General features: G+C 37.5%; 1 long non-coding RNA gene across 1 annotated transcript in view; it reads left to right on the forward strand.

Annotated features, from left to right (window-relative positions):
• The window catches only part of LOC122787526, a 131,878-nt gene extending 111,883 nt beyond the window's left edge, over positions 1 to 19,995 (forward strand). The window contains exon 3 of the long non-coding RNA XR_006362578.1: positions 19,429 to 19,995. This is a non-coding gene — a long non-coding RNA (uncharacterized LOC122787526). The remainder of the gene's footprint in view (positions 1 to 19,428) is intronic.
• Positions 19,996 to 20,672: the final 677 nt, after the last annotated feature.

Genomic DNA, 20,672 nt, shown 5'->3' on the forward strand with positions numbered 1-20,672 from the left:
TAGTCCAACTGGATATATGTCCATTTTCAGCAGAGGCCCGGGGAGAAAAGCTCCAAGATAATAATACACATTGAACATTTAGTAAATGCTAGTTTTGAGTAGATTACAGTTATAAGCAATACCAGCATTTAGCATATATTGTACTAACTTATTATAAAACACTTTACAAAACATAACATTTTTTAAAGTTATATATACATAACATTACATTCAAGTTTAAGACACATTGAGCAGCAGTTATACAATTGACCCTTCCTGAAATGGAGTGGTAGAAAAAAGTTAGAAGTAGTTGAAGGTAAGGCACCTAAGTAATAGAGAGATCACTAGTCGGGGTTAGTGCAAGGACATAACCAATGAGTTTTGAAGTATTTCTTGAGTTTGTTTTTGAATCGAGATAGTGAGGGTAATAGGGTCCCTATGTCCCTAGTCCCTGTACCTTTCCAATCACCTGTAGCAATTGAAGAAACCACAAAGGATCCTCACAAGGAAAGTTTAAGGTCTTCAACATCTGTCCTATGTGGATCATCTGAAATCATTGTCACTTTATTCTGTTTCATACAGACCACTCAGACGCGATGTCTGCCTTAGATATAAGGCAATCTCTGACCCCGCTTTATTGGAAATGCATATCCAGAAGTCAAATGGTACCTGGGTTACTCTATATAAAGACCTTAACCTAGTATGTGACATTAATAGAACCTGCTGGAGGGACAGATTTGTCTCCTACAGGTTACCACACCTTTGGAACAGACTCCCACTTCATGTCAGACAGAGCACCTCACTGGTCCTCTTCAAAGGCAATCTGGACGATTGGATGGATAAATGTAAATTCATGATGGGGGTTCCACCTGTGTCCCTGTTGGACATGGACATTAGGTGCTGATCGTGAAAATAAGGGTAGAACTTGGCTAGGCTTGTAAGGTCCCAGGCCATTAGTCTAGTAACTTCCTATGATCCTGTGAAAGCTGGAAGTGGGGTAGAGGTGGCCACCAAAATGTTTACATCATTATCTACTTTTGGATTTTGTTTTTGTTGCAGCCCTTTTTGCCCTCCGCCAGTGCCTGTGAGCCCACTGCCAAAGTAAGGCCTGCAGTACTGGCCTGTGGATATAAACTTCTATGCATCCTTTCTAGCTACAATGCTGCTCACTGCTTGGTAGGCCATAGTGCTTGCCTTGTGGTCTACTCTTTGATTCAGCCATAGCAATCATCAGAGAGTGCTCTGGTTGTTGTTGTTGTGTCTTTCGGCTTTTCTCGGTTAGGGGTCACCACACCGGAACTCCGGTCCACTAATGATTGGTAGTTGATTTTTACGTGCCGAGTTACCAGCCCTGATGCACAACCTTCAGCGAAGGTACGCCCATTCACGCATGTCTCCACACAGAAGATGCTCTAGCTGAGAATCGTACCGGACAGTGTCTTACTGTGAGGCGACAACGCTACCGCAGCACCACCACCACGGATCTTGAGACATAACCACCACTACCCACCCCTTTCAGAAAGAACAAGATAATAGCAGCCTCACTTTCAGGTGCCTGTCACAATTCAGAGGACTGTAATTGTGATCTTGAAACAGCAAGATTGTAGACGTGAAATGAAGAATATATGCTATGTTCAAGGTTACAGCACCTCAGAGTATACCCTATAGTTTAGGGTACAGAGATCTTGGAGGTAGCATAAATAAGTACTTTGGGCATATAGATGCAACTTTTCCATATCAGGTGGTTCAGGGACAAAGCCCTCCTGCAAAATGCTCTAATAATCTAACAGTGAGATCTGAAATTTGTTGATTTTGTTCTAACTGCAGTTCTCATGCAAAAATGTTTTGATAATGTAATAGCGAGATTTGAAATTTGCTAATTTTGTTAGAGCTGCAATTCTCATGCCAAAATATTTTAATAATGTAACAGTGAGATTTGAAGTTTGCTGAGTTTGTTCAAATAGCAGTTTATTATTTACACAGTTGGTACCTGAATGTTTGCACCTCACACGTGTCTGGAAGTTGTCAATCCCATTTTTCTGGCTAGCTTTTCCAACATGTGAGCTAGTAATTAAACCCACCTCACTTGGGCTGTAGTTAGTGTTCTAACCTTTGTATCACAGAGTGGGTCAGAGCCAGGGTGATGTTTCATAGGAGGTTAATCAGACTTTTGGCAATTGCCTATTCTAACTGTAGAGTCATGTTGGGCGATCTTATAGACAAAAGCATGCAGTTTTTTCATTTGTGAGTCTTTCTTAAAATATATGTAGTTGAAATATCTTGTTTCATAGGAAATTATCTCTGGATGCTACTTTATCATCATACCTTTCAACTGTCCAGATTTTCACAGAATGTCCAGATTTTTGCCTCACATTTTTGGTTTATTCCTCATAAAATTTATGTTTTTCTGTCAGACCCTTCAGAAAATGTATGCTATCATAAAACCTGTTATACTAGCAACTTTCTAAGTTTATCAAAGCACTATTTAAAATCTGTCCCTAATTGGGGCCTTTCTCCCCTATTATTTTGGCTTGGTCGAGATTACATGCATTAAAATGTTGAGAGGTATAATTAACATGCATCATAAATCAGGATGGGCTCTTCTTTTAAATCAGAGCAGGCCTTTCAGATATTCCTGACTAAATTAGTAGATAAAAACTAAAGATGCTAGGACACTGTGGGAAGCATAACTTCAAAAGGCAGTCTGGTGTTAAGGAATGCAAGGCTCTGTGACACTTGTTTATAAATTCAAACATGCATCAGTGAATGCAGTTCATCTCATTCAGTTTTTGATATGTTTAGTACCATATATATATATATATATATATATATATATATATATATATGTGTGTGTGTGTGTGTGTGTGTGTGTGTGTGTGTGTGTGTATATATATATATATATATATATATATTGTTGTTTCACTAGTTAAGTGTAGCACCAGACTTAACATCTTAAATGGTTTCCATATACTTTGCTAACTATGTCAGTGACTGCAGATTCTGCTATAACTAACCCTATTGTAATAAATAAAGTACTCTTGGTGTACCTTGCTGGCTCATGTAAGGTAACTGTAGCACTGACGATATGGGTTCAGAAATGAACGTGATACACTAGAATGCTAACCAATATTGGGAAATATGAATGTCGCCTGATTAATCAAATTAGAATGTACTGAATGACTCTGGGCTGACTATAATTGTCTGAAAGTCATTTGAATGAAAATGTTTTGTTCCAGATCTCTGATGCATAAGGCTTTGGCTTGCTCACCCCATTACTTAAATAAATTACATCAAGGTCACTGCAGACCATAGGTTAGATTGTATGTACCACAACCACAGATGTACAAGATTAATTCACCAAATTACATTTTAACCAACGCTACTTGATGAAAAGGCATCTGGTGGCTGCAGTTTTGTACAACTGAAGTATCACTCAACAGAAAGTTATAAAACATAAAACAATACAAAATACAAAGAAAATAAATAGCTAAGATGTTTTCAATGTGTAAATTTTCAAGCTCATCTTTGAACGGTTGCAAATATATTTAAGAGTATAAAATCAGACTAAAGCTTATTTAATTGTCTTTTGATACCTCACTTCTCCAGGTCACTGGGAGCTGGAGACTGTCTCAGTAAGCAACAGGAATAAGGCTGAGAACCAGGCCTGAAAGGGATTGCGTCTCCATTGTAGGATGCACCCATACTCAAACTTACATGCCATATGCAAATACAAGGGCACTGTTACCAATTCAGTTAATAAAATATCTTTGTCATATGGGAGGAAACTGCAGCATCCAATGAAAACCCATAGAGTAAAAAAAGAGGGCATGCAGAATTCACACAGAAGGTATCCAACCAGGAACTGAACAGGAGAACTAAGTGCTATGAGACAGAAATGGTATCTGTTGCACCACTGTCAAACCTGTTGGATAAATATCGGAGTGACTATAGTCCTTATAATGCCACTCATAGTGGGAGCATAACATGAGTTGTTCCACAAGGTTTAATCCTAGGTCATCTATTATTCTCTCTGTGTATTAATGATCTACCCTAGGATCTGCATCAGATTATTTGCATAATGTACGCAGGCTATTGTTTTGACCAGATCCAACAACAGGTCATCCATTCTGAGCAGTGAACTTCTAAAGGATTTTGAAGCTTATACAAACTGGCTTTGTAGAAATAAACTACCCATCCATATACAAAATAAATAACTAAATAAAATAAAACAAAATAAATTAAAATAGCGATGCTATATGGCAGCTCTAGAAAACTAAGTAACTTCCCTAACTTCAGCATTACAGACCCTCTGGTCACCCCGTTTGTTATCGCTACACAACAGAGGTGCATAGGACTAGACCAAAACCTGTCATTCTACCGGTACAGAGAAGCTCATGTCATCAAGGTATTAACTCAGCTTATAGCTTCATACAAAATGTCTAACCTGTTGACCACTGAGTTTAGATGAGCAATTCCCTTTCTAAAGTGGAATACTGCCTCCCTTTAACTATACTTCTCTCTACAAACAATACTTCACTCAGTCTGTTGATACACAATCTCTACAATCAGTTGAGAGAGTAAAATGCTTAGATTTATACACCTAGCTAACAAATGCAAGCATTAGTACACAACTGGCTGCCTGTTACAGCTAGAGAAACATTTATCACTCATCTGCAAAACATTTAAATGACTTCTAATGTCTACCATTCCTCAGAAGGCTGTATGTTCAAAACCAGTCCTATAATCTAAGCAATAGTGATGGTATTCAGTCATATAGGTCTCCATTCAGACTTGATATGTATGAAAGAGCTTTCTTGAAAATAGGTTTAGCTGTTTGGGCTAATCTCCCAGAGAATATTAGAAATATAACCCAACCACTGACTTTCAAGATAACACTCAGACGACATCTGGTTGAAGAAAGTAAATGTAGTGCTACAGAGACACGGCTAACATAATGGTGCAGTAGTTATTAGTTTCCACTATAATCATGTCTCCATTCCAAAAACTGCAAGTTGTAGTCTGTTTGATACTACCTTAGGACAACAGCAGTGATACAAACATAATTATCCCTCTTTTTTTTTGTATGGCCATGCATCATTCATAGGCTGATTCCTAATCCATTACACTATAGTAACATCTTACAATGCTAAACTAACCCTTGTGCATTATACTTACATACAATTCTGCATCTAATAATGTATGCATTCTTGTAAATGTTGTTTAATGTTTGACTTATTCACTGTCATACCTTGGTATGTATTGTATATGCAGTTGTTGTCTAATGCCTTAATGCCACCATTGTTTTTTTTCCCTTTATTGGTATTCCTGAGTACATTTCTTACTTAAGTAATTTGTCTTTGCCATTGTAGCCTGGGTTGTGGCTGAAAATGGTACCTGGACCAATTCAGTTACCTGGTTAACATAGTATAAACAAACACATTTGCCCCATGTTATTTACCAATTCAGTTACCTGGTTAACATAGTATAAACAAACACATTTGCCCCGTGTTATTTACCAATTCAGTTAGCTGGTTAACATAGTATAAACAAACACATTTGCCCCGTGTTATTTACCAATTCAGTTACCTGATTAACATAGTATAAACAAACATATTTGCCCCGTGTTATTTATCAATTCAGTTAGCTGGTTAACATAGTATAAACAAACACATTTGCCCTGTGTTATTTACCAATTCAGTTAGCTGGTTAACATAGTATAAACAAACACATTTGCCCATTGTTATTTACCAATTCAGTTACCTGGTTAACATAGTATAAACAAACACATTTGCCCTGTGTTATTTACCAATTCAGTTACCTGGTTAACATAGTATAAACAAACACATTTGCTCCGTGTTATTTACCAATTCAGTTACCTGGTTAACATAGTATAAACAAACACATTTGCCCCGTGTTATTTACCAATTCAGTTACCTGGTTAACATAGTATAAACAAACGCATTTGCCCCGTGTTATTTACCAATTCATTTACCTGGTTAACATAGTATAAACAAACACATTTGCCCCATGTTATTTACAAATTCAGTTAGCTGGTTAACATAGTATAAACAAACACATTTGCCCCGTGTTATTTACCAATTCAGTTACCTGGTTAACATAGTATAAACAAACACATTTGTCCTGTGTTATTTACCAATTCAGTTAGCTGGTTAACATAGTATAAACAAACACATTTGCCCCGTGTTATTTACCATTTCAGTTACCTGGTTAACATAGTATAAACAAAGACATTTGCCCCGTGTTATTTACCAATTCAGTTAGCTGGTTAACATAGTATAAACAAACACATTTGCCCCGTGTTATTTACCATTTCAGTTACCTGGTTAACATAGTATAAACAAAGACATTTGCCCCGTGTTATTTACCAATTCAGTTAGCTGGTTAACATAGTATAAACAAACACATTTGCCCCGTGTTATTTACCATTTCAGTTACCTGGTTAACATAGTATAAACAAACACATTTGCCCCGTGTTATTTACCAATTCAGTTATCTGGTTAACATAGTATAAACAAACACATTTGCCCCGTGTTATTTACCATTTCAGTTACCTGGTTAACATAGTATAAACAAACACATTTGCCCCGTGTTATTTACCAATTCAGTTAGCTGGTTAACATAGTATAAACAAACACATTTGCCCTGTGTTATTTACCAATTCAGTTAGCTGGTTAACATAGTATAAACAAACACATTTGCCCCGTGTTATTTACCATTTCAGTTACCTGGTTAACATAGTATAAACAAACACATTTGCTCCGTGTTATTTACCAATTCAGTTAGCTGGTTAACATAGTATAAACAAACACATTTGCCCCGTGTTATTTACCATTTCAGTTACCTGGTTAACATAGTATAAACAAACACATTTGCCCATGTTATTTACCAATTCAGTTACCTGGTTAACATAGTATAAACAAACACATTTGCCCCGTGTTATTTACCAATTCAGTTACCTGGTTAACATAGTATAAACAAACACATTTGCCCTGTGTTATTTACCAATTCAGTTAGCTGGTTAACATAGTATAAACAAACACATTTGCCCCGTGTTATTTACCATTTCAGTTACCTGGTTAACATAGTATAAACAAACACATTTGCCCCGTGTTATTTACCAATTCAGTTAGCTGGTTAACATAGTATAAACAAACACATTTGCCCCGTGTTATTTACCATTTCAGTTACCTGGTTAACATAGTATAAACAAACACATTTGCCCGTGTTATTTACCAATTCAGTTACCTGGTTAACATAGTATAAACAAACACATTTGCCCCGTGTTATTTACCATTTCAGTTACCTGGTTAACATAGTATAAACAAACACATTTGCCCGTGTTATTTACCAATTCAGTTACCTGGTTAACATAGTATAAACAAACACATTTGCCCCGTGTTATTTACCAATTCAGTTACCTGGTTAACATAGTATAAACAAACACATTTGCCCTGTGTTATTTACCAATTCAGTTAGCTGGTTAACATAGTATAAACAAACACATTTGCCCCGTGTTATTTACCATTTCAGTTACCTGGTTAACATAGTATAAACAAACACGTTTGCCCCGTGTTATTTACCAATTCAGTTAGCTGGTTAACATAGTATAAACAAACACATTTGCCCTGTGTTATTTACCATTTCAGTTACCTGGTTAACATAGTATAAACAAACACATTTGCCCGTGTTATTTACCAATTCAGTTACCTGGTTAACATAGTATAAACAAACACATTTGCCCCGTGTTATTTACCATTTCAGTTACCTGGTTAACATAGTATAAACAAACACATTTGCCCCGTGTTATTTACCAATTCAGTTACCTGGTTAACATAGTATAAACAAACACATTTGCCCCGTGTTATTTACCATTTCAGTTACCTGGTTAACATAGTATAAACAAACACATTTGCCCCGTGTTATTTTGTTATTTTTCCTTCAAAATGTGATAAAACTCTTCTTCTTTATTTCTTGCATTTGCCAGATCCATTCAGTTTATACGCCTTCCAGCATGAAAGATCAATAGAAATGTGTCTCAAAGTAAAGTCCTTGATCTCAAATGAGAAACAACTACAATAAAACCTAAAATCATGTTTTTTTGCAGGATGCAAGCCTTGCTACACCTCCCATGTAAAGGAATTTACTCCCACCCATGTTTTACCTAAATACACTAACTCCATGTTTGTGCAACTGTAGGGAAAGGAAAAACACCATAGAAGGGCAAACACAATATTCGTACAAACTGTAATACCACAGGTCATGTGTAATAGTACATACTATCAGAGAAACATAAACAATGTGGCACAGAGATCAGTGGGTTATTGCTTGGCAATATATGAAAAAATTTAATTTTCACAGTAATATTTTCAGTTTATGTTATCATTTGTGTTTATTTTTTTTATATATGTTTATACCTGTCTGGTTTAGTCCCACTAGGCCAATATCCTCTTTTCAAGGAGACCCTGGGTGGTATTCATACTAACTAGAGGAAGTTTGTCCAGGGCACTGGGGAGCTTCCCCTAACCTTTTTAGCAAGGGATCTTTACATCCACCTGAGCTATGACCTGCTCAGGTAGATAGTGGCTCATCTGAAGGATGGTTTTCACATAATTAGATAAAATGTGGGGGCGGCCATGGTGGTGCAGCGGTTAGCATTGTCGCCTCACAGCAAAAGGTTCTCCGGTTCGATCCTTGGCTGGGGTGCCTTCTGTGTGGAGTCTGCATGTCCTCCCTGTGGTCGCGTGGGTTTCCTCCGGGTGCTCCGGTTTCCTCCGACATCCCAAAGACATGTTGTAGGTGGATTGGACACTCTAAATTGGCCCTAGGAGTAAGTGTGTCTGTGTGTGTGTGTGTGTGTGTGTGTGTGTGCCTTCCGTGGAAGGTTGGGCGCTGGGCTGGCAACTCAACACTGTAAAAAAAAAAAAACTCTACTGCCAATCATGAGTGGACAGGTGATCCGCTGTGGCGACCCCTAACTGGGAAAAGCCGAAAGAAGAAGAAGAAGATTTTAAGATAAAATGTGGCCAGAATAAGGCAAAGGATCTCAGAATGGTATGAGTCTAAACACAAATACAGGGGGAGAACTGACATTTCTAGAAACATCTAGACAGCCCAGGCCAATTAGTCTGCTAGTATAAATAAAATAAAATAAATAAATAATGTTTCATTTTCTTAGCTACAAGAAAAAAATTGAACATTAGATTCAGAAAACTTGGAATTAATTAAGTGAGGGCATGTACTTATAAGTTTTGAGTCTGCTAAGGCTTTAACTATATAGCTGTGGTTTGAGACTACAAGGTAGCATTACAGTTACTTAACATATGGTGCCGAGGGATCTGTAATCTAGCAACATGTGACTCAGCGTTACAAGTAGTGTACAGGAATGAGGTTAAAAAGAAGGCAGGATATGAATGAACTATGTAATGTTTGATCGACAATGACCGGATAGTTTATAAGTGATGTATAATGTTTGCAACTAAAATATGTCAGTATGCATTGTTTTCATTTATATAAATGTATGATTGCCTATGTCATGAGCAGTAATTTAATAAAGATGTTTTTTGTTTTAAAAAGATTGGTGTACTAAAAATAACATCATCATACTGTGAATTACAACTAATATAACCCAGGAATCCTATCTTATATACAGCAAACTGCTTAGTGTAACATATTGCAATGATTTTGTAATGTGTGAGGAGCATTTCTAATTAACATAGCAAGTGGAGTAGCAAGAGATAATACAAAATCTGAGAAAATTGAATCTTTTTCATATGGATATCAATATTAAGATATAAGCAGTTAAAATGTTTTGGTCTCTTTAGTCTTATATGCAGGATAGGCATATTTTTATCAAGCTGAAGAGACATTCTGGATCACAATTAATAAAGAGCTGAAGCATTTTATCTGGGAGGGAAAGATGGCAAGAGTCAAATGAGATAAGCTTATTCTTCCAATAGAATGGGGGAGGTTGGGATTAACTGATTTGAAGGGGTATTTCAGAACAATACAGTTAAGTACATAGCACAAGAAGAAAACTATAATTCAAAGTGGAAAGAGATGATGATGAAAGAGTGAGAGGAGCTCAAGAAACAAGGAGAGACAGGGATTTTGGCTGCAGACTTTTAAGGAGAATAACACTAATCCATACAGAATATTATATTAATAAAGTCAAAGAAAGTATTCTAAGAACTAATCCAAGACGGGAATAGAGAAAGGAGAATCTGCCAATAGGGATGACTGCAATTAGGGATACAGACAATAGGCAAGAGAGGGCTGGAATTTATTGGAGAAAACTGGCAAATGGGAGCAAATAACTACAGAGGGAAATGTTATAGAATGGTGAAGCTGCCAAAAGCTTATTTGGACTGCAGGTTAAAGATAACCTTCCCTATCAAGGATTGATTTCAGAGTATAGGCAAAGAGAAAGAAGTAGGGGGTCCTAAATGAAAGACCAGCAGTGGTACATTTTTTTAGTAGAATCTAGAACAGAAGTTGCCATTAAGAAAGTAATAATTAGTACAGCATATAAAATATTGCATGATAACTATAAGAATCAGAGGAGGTTTGAAAGGATTGGGAAAAGAGACTGGATAAGCGACATATGCAACAAAGTCTAGAAGATTTAGGATCTTTGCCTGGAAATGTTTACATAGATATTTTTATACCCCAAGTAGACTCCAAATAATTTTCCTTGGGTAGACAGCAAATGATGGAGGTGTGATGGGGAAGAAAGAGGTAACTGGGAACATATTTTCTGGGAGTGCAATGAGTTGGCAGACATTAAAGATTCCCTGCAGACTGCTCTGTTGGAGATGTTGGGTGAGCAAATTGATGCAACTAAGGAAATGATTTTTTTGAGCTATGATACAGAATCGGAATTGTTTAGACATAGTAATGCCTTGCGGAGTCTGATTATGATGGCTGTCAAAAAAGCAGTTGCTAGAAAATGGAAATCAAACTATAAACCAACTTTACTAGAAGTAGCAAAGATAGTAACAAAAATAAAACAATTGGAATTGGGATCTTTAGAAAAGTGTAGGAGAAAATTACATAGGAAAAAATGGGAAGTGTGGGATCAATACAAGCAGAGGAGGAATGAAGTTTAAAAGAAGGCAAGAATTGAATGAGCTATGTAATGGTTGACTGACAATGACTGGATATATTATAAGTGATGTATAATGTTTGCAGTTACAGCTGTGTTGGTGTGGTTTATAATGTATAATGTTTGCAACTAAGATTGTGTTGGTATGGCTTATTTTCATTTATATTAGTGTAAGATTGCCTATGCCATACATGATAATTTACTAAAGATGTTTCTTGTTTAAAAAAACACAGGAAGTGGAGTAGAATATACAGGGCTGAAATATATAGTGGAAGATTAACATAGCTACATCATCTATAATTAGGACTACATAAAAATAACATATTACATGTATGAGTTGTACACTGTACAATGACAGTTATTAAAAAAATTGTACATACGCGAACACCGACATTTAAGAGATCATACCTCTCAACTGTTCAAAATTTTGCAGAATGTCCAGACTTTTGCCTAATATTTTAGTCTATTCCTCATAAAACATGTGGGTTTCTTGGAAATTACTGAGATTTGTGGTTGGCAAATAATGACAGGCATTTCAGTTTCAGACTTTACATCCTTCAGAAAATGCATGATAATGCAAAACCTATTATTTAACAACTTTCTAAGTTTATAAAATCAGTATTTAAAATATGGTCCTGATTTTGGACCTTTGTTCCCCGTTAGTTTTGGGTTTGTCAAGAATTCTTGAACAAAGAAATTGAGAGGTATGTACAAGACATATATGCAGAATGCATATATAGAATGATGGAATGTAAGTGCATGTAAGAATGTAAGTTTTTAAAGCTCCTACTAGTGCCCGCCATAATTTCAAAGGGTACTGCTGAGTTTTTCTGCCTGGTCGCTTGCTTCTGTCCTGAGGTACTTGCCCCGTACATTCTAACCGCGTGGCTACCAAGAATTAAAATTTGTTAACAGGAACACCCTTATCACAGTGCGACTGCACAGACAGGTCCTAGCCTTCAATTCCACAATTAAGATTTCACTAAGAAAAGGTACTTGCCCCGTACATTCTAACCGCGTGGCTACCAAGAATTAAAATTTGTTAACAGGAACATCCTTATCACAGTGCGACTGCACAGACAGGTCCTAGCCTTCAATTCCACAATTAAGATTTCACTAAGAAAAGGTTAACAACTTTAACTTGCTGTATAAGTCTAGAATTAACTTACTACCTCAGGACAGAATACCTGGGCAGGCAACCAAACAGTATCTAACTCAGGCTGCTGCCTACCCTAGTCAGATAATACCTAGACTACAACCAATCAGGTCTAGTAACTAGCATTAGTGGCCTCCTGCACTTACCTGCAGTATTTTACCATTGAGACCCAGAAAGCTCCTGGGTGGTGTGTCCTTATCCCTCCCTCATTCCTCTGACGTAGGAAAGTTTTTAAAGCTCCTACTAGTGCCCGCCATAATTTCAAAGGGTACTGCTGAGTTTTTCTGCCTGGTCGCTTGCTTCTGTCCTGAGGTATGAACCTATGATTATTACTGATTTTACAGTGCTTTAACTTTCTCGGTGTTTGCCGACAACTGCAAGTGAATTGGCGTACTGCTCTTACGCTCACAATTCAGAAATAGTATGCTTTTACCTAACTGCTTTGTTATTAATGTTAGCACTGTTAAACAAACTCTCAGATAAATTTGCAAGTGCGTATGGATATATGTGGTCTGTGATACTTTGTTGCCTAGACGTCTTGTATATGTAAAGCATTAAACTAGGGTAGAGACACCTGGTGCGTGTTAATATTTTAAACGCCATAAACGTATCTGTTGTACTCTGTAATTTGTTTGTCCTAGTAAGCATGCTTTTAAATAAATACAACGCCAAACCTTATCTGGCGTACTCTGCAGGGTAGTCTAATAAGTGGGGGTGTCGCAAACACACCAAACGACAAATCATAGCCGATGTTCTGCCTTGCCAGTTCAGTATGACTCAATGTACGTTTAGATGAAGCCTGTAATTACGCTCGTCTTGCCTATTGTTTAATTGTATTACAACAGAATACTGAGGGATTGTGTTAGACGCTAATACTAGAACTCTGTTGCTTGTGTAGTTTTAACAACGCTTACAAGTTTACTTTATTGCTGCATGGGTTTTGTTACATTTCAATAAATGTGCATATTCTGTCTTTCCCTAGGTACTTGCCCCATACATTCTAACCGCGTGGCTACCAAGAATTAAAATTTGTTAACAGGAACACCCTTATCACAGTGCGACTGCACAGACAGGTCCTAGCCTTCAATTCCACAATTAAGATTTCACTAAGAAAAGGTTAACAACTTTAACTTGCTGTATAAGTCTAGAATTAACTTACTACCTCACTACAGAATACCTGGGCAGGCAACCAAACAGTATCTAACTCAGGCTGCTGCTTACCCTAGTCAGATAATACCTAGACTACAACCAATCAGGTCTAGTAACTAGCATTAGTGGCCTCCTGCACTTACCTGCAGTATTTTACCATTGAGACCCAGAAAGCTCCTGGGTGGTGTAACCCCGCTCCGCTTCGCCCTCGCTGCGCTCGGGCTCGCTCCGCTCCCCACCCTGCCCCCTTATCCCACCCGCCCCCACTATCCCTACATTTAACAGCTCAACAACCACACCTCATCAGCCTTAGAACCTATCAAACTAGTCCACCCATTAACTAAATCTCCTCCCATAATCCCAATATTCAATTAACACTTATCATCCAAATTCTTGGACCCACCTATCTTAGTATACTATCCTGCCTCTTAATATGTCAAAAACAAAGAATCTTTTTATTCCTCTTACACTGCCACTTATAATCATCCCTTACTTACTATCTAGCTATGAAAACCTTGAACTCATAGGATTTCACTACCCAAAGGGACACACTTGTATTGCCACAAATCAGCTCCCTAACAAACCTACTCCTCTTTATCACCCTTTAAGGATACCAAGTACTTACAGTACCCACCTCACCCAACTACACCCAAAGGGCCCAACAACAAAACACGGGCAAAAGATACTATATAAACTTCAAAAACTCTTAGACCAACTAATAAAATGTATCACTAAAGATGGTGATATACACCCAAACCCAGGCCCAACCCCTCACCCCAACTCCGTCACCCCAACTTTAGCCCAAAGGTCAACTACCTCCCTTCTTATCTTCCATCTCAACCTAAGAAGCATCTACAATAAACTCCATAACCTCCATACCATGCTAGCCACTCATTTCCCTGATATTATGTGTCTAACCGAAACATGGCTCAAACCAGTCACCAAAGATGAAGAAATTCTTCCACCTGGATATAATATCTTAAGGGTTGATCGAGCAAACAAAAGGGGTGGCGGTATAGCTGTTTTATACAAAAGTTCACTTAATATCATAATGCATCCTATCCAACCACCTAAAATTGCTAATGCAGAGTCAATAGCCCTAAAAATATGTTTAAACAACCAAAAAAGTATTAACCTTTTTGTAATTTATATCCCACCTGGGAACAATGTAGAAACTATGGAACAAACATTAAACTGGTTATCCACTAACTATCCTCAAGAAACCTTTGTACTAGGCGATGTCAACATTGATTGGACCCAGTGCTCTGCACAGACTAACCCCATACCCATTAACCTGTACGGATTCTCCCAAAATATAATCTCTACAACAAGAGTAGGAAATGCCCACCAAAAAGAGAGTATACTTGACTGGATTCTTACCAACAATCTCACCCATAAATATACCACTGGGACCCTTCCCAACGATCTTAGTGACCATCTCGTCACTTTCATAATTAAACACAAATTTTCTAATAATAACCTTCCCATACACAAACTTGTTAGAAATAAGAAGAAATTTGTATCAACCCAATTCGTAGCTGAACTAAAATCTTGTAACTGGTCTAAGCTAAAAACTTTGCCCCTTGATGAGAGTGTGACATTCTTTACTGACACATTCCTAAAGATTCTGGACACTCATGCACCTAACCGACTTACCAGAACTAAGGTGCAGATAGCTCCCTGGTTAACCAGAGAAACTAAATCCAAATTTAAACTTAGAGATAAAGCTTGGGACAAATGGCGATCCACCAAGGCACCCCTAGACCGTATTAAATTCCAGCAGCTTAGAAACGAAACGAAAAAAGCCAGTAAATTGGACAAAAAGAACTATTTCTGTCACCTCCAAGAGAAACACCAGAACAACCCAAAAAAGTTCTGGGCTGGCTTAAATAATCTCCTCCATCCCGGTAAATCAGGTACCCCTACCCCTGAGACACTTATTGGCAAAAACCCAGAAGACATAGCTAATACTTTTAACTCCTTCTTTACTGAAACTATCCAGTCACTAGCCAATCAACTACCCCCTCCTTCCTCTCCCCTAGCTAACATTTCTGAGGATACATTCCCCCTCTTTAAATTACAGCCTATCCCCACCTCTTACATTAGAATCTTACTGAAGAAACTCAAACCAACCACCCTCTCGGCAGACCAACTCCCAGCAGAATACTTACAAATAGCAGCAGATGCGATAGCCTATCCTATCTCTATCCTGATTAATCGAACTATTACAGAGGCCACTATCCCCTCGATCTGGAAAATATCCTACGTCATACCACTCCATAAGGGTGGCTCTTCTACCGAACCATCCAACTACAGACCCATAGCAATTTTGTCTCCAATAGCCAAAATCATGGAAAGATGTGTTCATAAACAATTTCTCCATTACCTCACCCTAAATAACCTATTGACCAAATCCCAACATGGTTTCAGACCCCACCATAGTACTACCACTGCCCTCCTTTCTTTTACTGACTCAATTAATACAAATCGTAATAACAGAAAAATATCTTCCGCTCTCTTTCTTGACTTGTCAAAAGCCTTTGATATGGTCAATCACCAACTACTTCTCCACACGCTAGAAACCTTCCACTTTGACACTTCAGCCCTCAAATGGTTCCTTGCTTATCTCTCTGGAAGGCAACAGGCAGTCCAATGGCAAAATAAGCTCTCTCAACTACTACCCAATACCATAGGTGTTCCCCAAGGCTCCATACTAGGTCCCCTTCTCTTTTCCGTCTTCATAAACGAACTCTATTCAGTCATCCCCAAAGCCATATGCATACAATATGCAGATGACTCAACCCTTATCTGTTCAGATGTCACTCTCCCTGCTTTAGAAGTAACAACCCAACACTGCTTTGCCACAGTAGAAAAATGGCTCTTTGAGAGGAATCTCATCCTAAACCCCAAAAAAACTAAGTTACTACTATTCTTTCCCACCTCAGCTCGTCCTCTAGTGCAACACAATACACAAGCTAACAATACTACCTTCTCCGTTCAGTCTAAAAACGGGACCATAATTGAACCCGATACCAACACTAAACTACTAGGGGTGACTATTGACAACAAACTTAAATTTGACTTGCATATCAGCCAGACTATAAAAGCTGTAAATAAGAAACTCGGATCCTTGTATAGAATCAAGAACTTCCTAACTCCCAACGCTAAACTAACTATCGCCCGTACCCATCTCCTCTCCACACTTCTCTATGCCTCACCTGTATTCTCTTTCCTCAACATATGCGATATTAATAAACTATCCGTGACTTACAATCACATTGCCAGATTTATAACTGGGGCTCCTTATAGAACTCACCACTGCCACAATCTAAAGAAACTTGACTGGTTAGAACTATCCAATCTCCTCAAACTAAACCAACTCTCTGTAGCATTTAAAATCATTAAGGAACCTGACAAAACCCCTTCACTGAATAACCTACTGACCCCCTACTCTAACCTAAGTAGTCTTCGCTCCTCCAACAGATCTCTGGTCCAAACCATCAAATCCAATAATATGGGCGGCGATGCTCTCTTCGCCAATACAATAGGAAAGGTTTGGAACTCCCTCCCTAACTACTTAAGACTCACTAACTCCCTCTCTCAATTTAAAAAACATCTCATACAATTCTTTAAGGCACATTGGCTATGCTCATGTGCAAATCCAGACTAGTTGCTAATTGAACTACAGCATATCCTATCCTACTTGAACTAGCTAACTGGGGTTCTCCTCTTTTTTGGCATCAAATAATTCGTAAATTAACTGACTACTACCCTATTTAGTTCGTTCTACTGTAATCAGTTTCTCTAAGATCACTTGGAACCCTGCAATGGTGTAGAACTTTTTGAACATAGTAACATTATTGTCTCTTGAATTTGTCTCTTGAATTTGTATTGTACTTGTAATTTTGAGCTGGATTCTTTACTGTCTTGTTGATACAATAATCATGCCAAGGAAAGCATAAAGAATGTTAATTTGTTAAGCCTGTCATTTATGTACCTGTAAACCTATGTGTTTTCTGTTTTTTCTCTGTGGAGCTTTTCTCCCCGGGCCTCCGCTGAAAATGGACATGTATCCAGTCGGACTATCCCGGTCAACAAATGTAAAATAAATAAATAAATAAATAAAGTGCACCTCTGTATATGAGTGTGTCTGGGTGTGTGTGGGGGGTGTGGGTGTGCTTGTAGGTCTGAGTGTGTGTCTATAACTGACCAGGCATTATATAAAGATATTTATCCGGCATGAATAAAACACATACCCTGGCATTCAATAAAACTCACAGAGATGCAAAAGTCTTATCTCTTAAAGTTTCTACATCACAGTCAGTCTGAGTGATTCATACAATGCATTTTCCCCAGTAGTTTTACTCTGGAAGTAGCCATAACATGGAGTGGGGTCCCAGTAAGAAAACAGCAGTCTGGGGGAGTGGCTAATGCAAAATAGCCACGCTTTGTCCCAGGTAAGCAGTAATATGTAACTAACCTTATTCAGGTATTTGAAGTAAGTTCTCAATACTTGTAACTAAAATCTTACTGTCAATGTCATAATAAATGAGTCTTTTCTTTAATGCAGAGTGCAGAAATATTAGCACAGCAACACCTCACCTAAAAAAAAGGCACATAAATTCTGAGAAATTATCTAACTGTATATTAAATGTATTCCAGGCTTCTATGATTATGAGTCCATAATTATCACCAATAAGTAATGCCCCAATTCATCTTTTTATAGGACATTTGTGTAATATGTGTAATAAAATCTTTCAGACAATGGGCAAAACTTACATCATTGCCCTCAATGGAGAAAGAATGTTTTTCAACACAGAATTAATGCACAGGTAATGCCCAGCAAAATCAAAAAAAAACAAGTCAGTTGATTTATGGCAGCTTATTAAGGCACCGTGAAGTAGGGACTGAAAAAAGCAAATCATTTTTTGTATTCATTAAACATGTCTTTGCTTTTAGCAAACATCAGCTAATAAAAAAATAAATCAACTAGAAAAGTGGACTGCAACAGGGGTTAAGAGGGCTTGCCATTTCACTTAAATCTCACTAAGCACAGTTTTAAAAAGCTGCGTTTAGTAAGATGAAAAATAAACAAAAATTCAATTCAATGAAAGTGTGTGTGTGTGTGCGTGTGTGTGTATATGTGTGCACTCGTTTGTGTGTGTGCATGTGTCTGTGTGTCTGCGTGTGTGCATGTGTGTGAGAGAGAGAGAGACTGACAGAGAGAGAGTGAGTGAACGAGAGGGAGGGAGGGAGTGCACATACATCTCAAGTTCTTTCCAAAAAAATCAAGAAACTGGATCCGAATAGGATTTTCGTCAATACGTATTATCTGAATAATAACATCTATGAAACTATAATGTCTTTTGTAACCCACAGTAATTTACTGAAAAATTAGGGCCATTCTAAAAAATCAGGAATGGATTGCAATGCTTGCACTGAATTATTTTTTTCATTAATCACATTGACAAGTGAAGTATATTTAGCCAAGAACTTGGTTGTAATTTCTGGGCACATTTGTGCATTTGTGTGTGTGTGTGTGTGTGTGTGTGTGTGTGTGTGTGTGTGTGTGAATATATGCATTTTGACATTAAATACTTGCATAATGTATTCTAGATGTAAAGTACTTTCTTCAACAACAATTGCATATACTACAGCAACTTTGAAACATTAAGCAGATGAAGTATTTTTCATCAAAAGTAAAAAGTATATACTAATATAAATATTATATGATTTAACAAATAGCCCCCAGGGTGGATGTTATTGGAGAAATAATGCCCTTCCAAGGGTGTAGATGCCCTCTTTCTGCAGCTTCAGGTCTCACAACACCCATGAAAGGGCATTATTTCCTCAATAACACCCACCCTGTCAGGCATTATTGCTTGTGTAATGTTATCAAACTTTCTAAGCATACCCTTTAACTGCTGGTTATTTGCTAGAAAATACAATATTTTATATTAAAATAACAGGGTGCCATGAAATTCTGAATGGCCCTTTTAAATTATGATTTTTTTTTTTTTAGAGTTTGGGCCCTTACCATCTACACTCATGGGTCACCAACACAACTGCTATTGAGTGACAACCTGAGGAGACTGCAAGGAGGAGGTCAAGATAGTGTACAGAAGTCAGAAACAGAAAAAAAATGAATGCTAAAAGCACTACAGTCCTCACAAAGTATTGTGTTTATTTATTTGGTAAAGGTTTGATTACTTTTATATAAATGTAAATGTGCCTGTGTCACAAATGATAATTCAGTAAAGGTGTTTAAAAAAAGACCTGCAAGACAATTCGTAAAGACGGATTAGAAGATGAAGCTACTTTGCACTATCTGGTCAACCTAATGTTGCAGTTTCATGCAAAAACTGCATTTCTGTGTCATCTCCTGTTGCAGTTTTCAGTCCCTGCTGTTTCTCAGCTGCTAAATGTGCATCATGACATAATGAACTTTGAGACCCTCTTCTAACAAGCCTTACTTCCACATATTTAAATAATTGTATTTTAACATCATACTTGTGAAAATACCACTCAACCTGGAAACATCAAAAATCTGGACAAAGACCCATGAAAAATAGGTACAAATCAGTATGCTGATTAGCATAACATTTGCATACATAATTATGTAACCCCGCCCGCTCCAAAGGAATTGTGGGATACCAACTTTCAAAAGCAAACTGAAGAACAGACAACCAAAATATGGCCCCAGACCCAGTCAATAAAAATAAATAGATATATTAAACCATAGATGTTTTTCACATCAGCAAGTAAATGAATCCTTTGTCACTAACAGTTTCTAACTTTTACATTAAAGTGTGTAAATCATGTGTAATGTTTCCCACTCCTTGCAGTACAGGCAGTGCCATCTTACAAGATTCATTTGTTAACACTGGTGGGACTGTGTGACAAAACTGAATATCATGACAGCTCTAGCAGAATTCAGCAAAAAGGCCTTAATTCTTATTCTAGTTGCAACAGCAGCTGTTAATGTACATTTCTGCCCTATATACTTCCTAACTGTCCAGATTTTTCACAAAATGCCCAGATTTTTGCCTCAAAATTTTGGTCTGTTCCTAATAAAATGTGTGGTTTCTTGCAGATCTTTGAGTATTGAGTGCCACAAAATAATGGCACTCATTTTTGTTTCAGACTTCATATCCTTCAGAAAAATGCATGGCAACACAAATCCTGTTGTTCTAACAAATTGCTAAGATTATAAGAGTAATATTTAAAATCTATCACAATTTTTAGCCCATTGTCACTCCATCATTT

The sequence above is a fragment of the Protopterus annectens genome, chromosome 13.part0, assembly GCF_019279795.1.
Source record: "Protopterus annectens isolate FY-2018-M chromosome 13.part0, PAN1.0, whole genome shotgun sequence".
In the NCBI taxonomy this organism is placed as follows: Eukaryota; Metazoa; Chordata; order Ceratodontiformes; family Protopteridae; genus Protopterus; species Protopterus annectens.